The following is a 2,677-nucleotide window of genomic DNA, read 5'->3' on the forward strand; positions in this document are numbered from 1 at the left end:
TTGTTGGACGCTTTTGTGAGAGAAAATTGGGGTTTAATGGAATGTGAAAATTTCTGGATATGGGATATAAATATTAATGAGAGCTATTCTATTTTCACTATTGAATTGAAATATTGGGGATAATTTTGAGAAATATTTGTCGAAACAAGAAATGCATAAATATTCGCAATTTGCTATAAGAAAATTTTCATTCTTTAGTTATCTATGCTCTTTTAATTATAATATAATAAATATTCTGCAAATTACTCTCTTTAGAATAACTTTCATTTTCATCGCAATTTAAAAAAAAAAAAAAGAAGAGAGAGAAATATAATATTCTCGAGAGCTATTTTTATTCTGAAATACATTAGCAAAGAATTCGAAGAAACGATTCCATTCCATTCGATCTCGTGGAAAATTTCTTTGGTCCAATGCCAATTTCTCCTACGTGTTGGAACGAATGGTCAGATCGATTAATTCGGCGTACATAGATTCATGCACGGGGGAGTGATGGATAGGCCAGGACATTCCGTGTCTTTCCACGAAATTGGACGTAAGCAAATTCCGTCCAATCGATATCTTTCGCTGGCAGCAGAGAAAACATATACATAAAACGTTCCGAACGTGAACGAACGATCGAATCGAAAGCGAAGAAAAATGGGATTTGCATATTTGATCGAGTCTATATCGGGCCTGTATCCGATTATTTCGCGTGGCATCGTCCGATAAATGTTCTCACCTCGAGGCGAAATGTTTAAACGGGAATTTCAATCTTATTGTTTGCCACTGCTGATCCTTCGTCTTTACAGTTTCTCATTTTCGTTTACGTTTCATTTCGAACTTGCATTTGCTCCCATCCAGGGATCGAAAATACGCGGATTTATTTGGATTTTGCTTGATTCGTTCGAATAGAACAAGAATTGAATAATTTCGCATTATAAAAGAAAGATTTTAAAAATTCTACAAAAACGGATACTAATTCAATTGAACGTAATATTACAATCAATATACGTATCCAAAAATGAAATGAAGCCCAGAGATTTGATTACACGAAATAAAATTTTTTTTACCTTTTCGAGGTAAAATTAAATCCCAATTGTATTTATCTTCGTGAACTTCAATTATATTTGAACCGATATAAAACAGCGAGGAAAAAGGAGGAAACAGATGACATAAATATCACGATACACCGTGATAAACACGTTGCTAAAGCGATATTCTGAAAATTCCTTTACCGCATAACGGTTCTTATGCGGCAATAACGTACACACAGGTACACGAATGGCCCTTGAAAATTTCGTTCTATGGTCGGCCAAAGTTCTAACGCTAGGTCGTATCCCGGGTAACAGAATGAAACAAATGAGCTTGGAGAGAGTTAGCAGTACCGTAATAGCTACGCGGACGAAACGTTGGTTGGAAAAAAGTGTCGGTGCTCGCGTCACAGCCAGATTTTCATTCTCCTCGCTCCACTTCGTCGACTTCGTCCACTTCGAGGCGAACCGGTGTAGGAAGATATAAGAAGGTGTCGACTCCGAAATTTCTACTTGGAATCAACTACGTGGTTCGATTGTACAGTCTTTTTGAGCGATATACACGTAACGTGCATTCTCTGATAAAAGGGTAAGATAGTTTCTTGGAAATATCGTAATTAATCATTTCTTTGCGATTCATCGATCGGTTATAATTCTTTAATTATTTTAAATTTCTGGATATAGAATTTGAGGAATTTGTCGTTGTACGATTCCACGAAATTTCTTTGTTCTTTTTTTTTCTTTTTCTTTTTCCTCTAAGGAAAGATAGTTTCTTGGAAATATTAATATAATTTCTTCGCGATTCTATTCATTTTCATCTTCAATTTAATATGATTATTTATTACTTACTTTTTGTTCTTTCCAAATAATCGAAGACATCGCTCGATTTTTCATAACAATACCACACCGATAATTCAAATTTTCCTTTTATAAATAAAATATTCGTAATTTGCAGAAAATTTCTTGTCGTGAACGAATACAATGAAATACTTTATCGTACACGTTGTGCTTGATAAATCTCGCTACGGAAAATGTCCACAAATTTTGACGAACTGTTGCAACTAATTTATCGAGGAACGCAATATTCGTTGAAAATCATAACTCGTCGATTAGACGGATGCTCGACGCCATCCTGGCTGGTTAGCATCGATCGATCGATGGCACCTGCGGCTGTTGAAACTTGGACGAAGGACGAGTCGGGGAACGGAAATAGATTTGGCATGCGATAACCACGGGGGTGTACGTTCGACTTTGCACTCATTAAATAATCGATGCGAATAACATATAAATAACCGCATTGCTGTCTCCGATCATCCCTCACATATATATATGTACGTGTTTCCATTCTTCTGTCCAACTTCCAACCTCGTGAGAGAATAGAAAGTTCTATTTTAACCACCGATCGAAACCACCGTTCTCGTGCCACGATATCCACAAGTTTCGGAGTCCTCCTGCACGATTATAAATCGCTGAATTATCAGTCGCCGCGTAGAGATCTCACGAGGATCTCTTTCCATTTTCCAACAGAATAAAATCGTTCGAGAAATCGGTCTATTCGAGATAAATAATCATCGACGATCAATCGATTTTCACGAAAACTTGATCGATCAACTTGAACACCCGACTATAATCAAACTATAACCAAAAAAAAAAAAAAAAAAAAAAAA

General features: G+C 36.1%; 1 protein-coding gene across 9 annotated transcripts in view; it reads left to right on the top strand.

Moving 5' to 3' along the window:
- The window catches only part of LOC102673940 (whirlin), a 92,654-nt gene that overhangs the window by 65,066 nt on the left and 24,911 nt on the right, over nucleotides 1-2,677 (top strand). The gene's annotated exons all lie outside the window — the stretch shown is intronic.

Source organism: Apis dorsata, unplaced genomic scaffold (assembly GCF_000469605.1).
Source record: "Apis dorsata unplaced genomic scaffold, Apis dorsata 1.3 scaffold_169, whole genome shotgun sequence".
In the NCBI taxonomy this organism is placed as follows: Eukaryota; Metazoa; Arthropoda; class Insecta; order Hymenoptera; family Apidae; genus Apis; species Apis dorsata.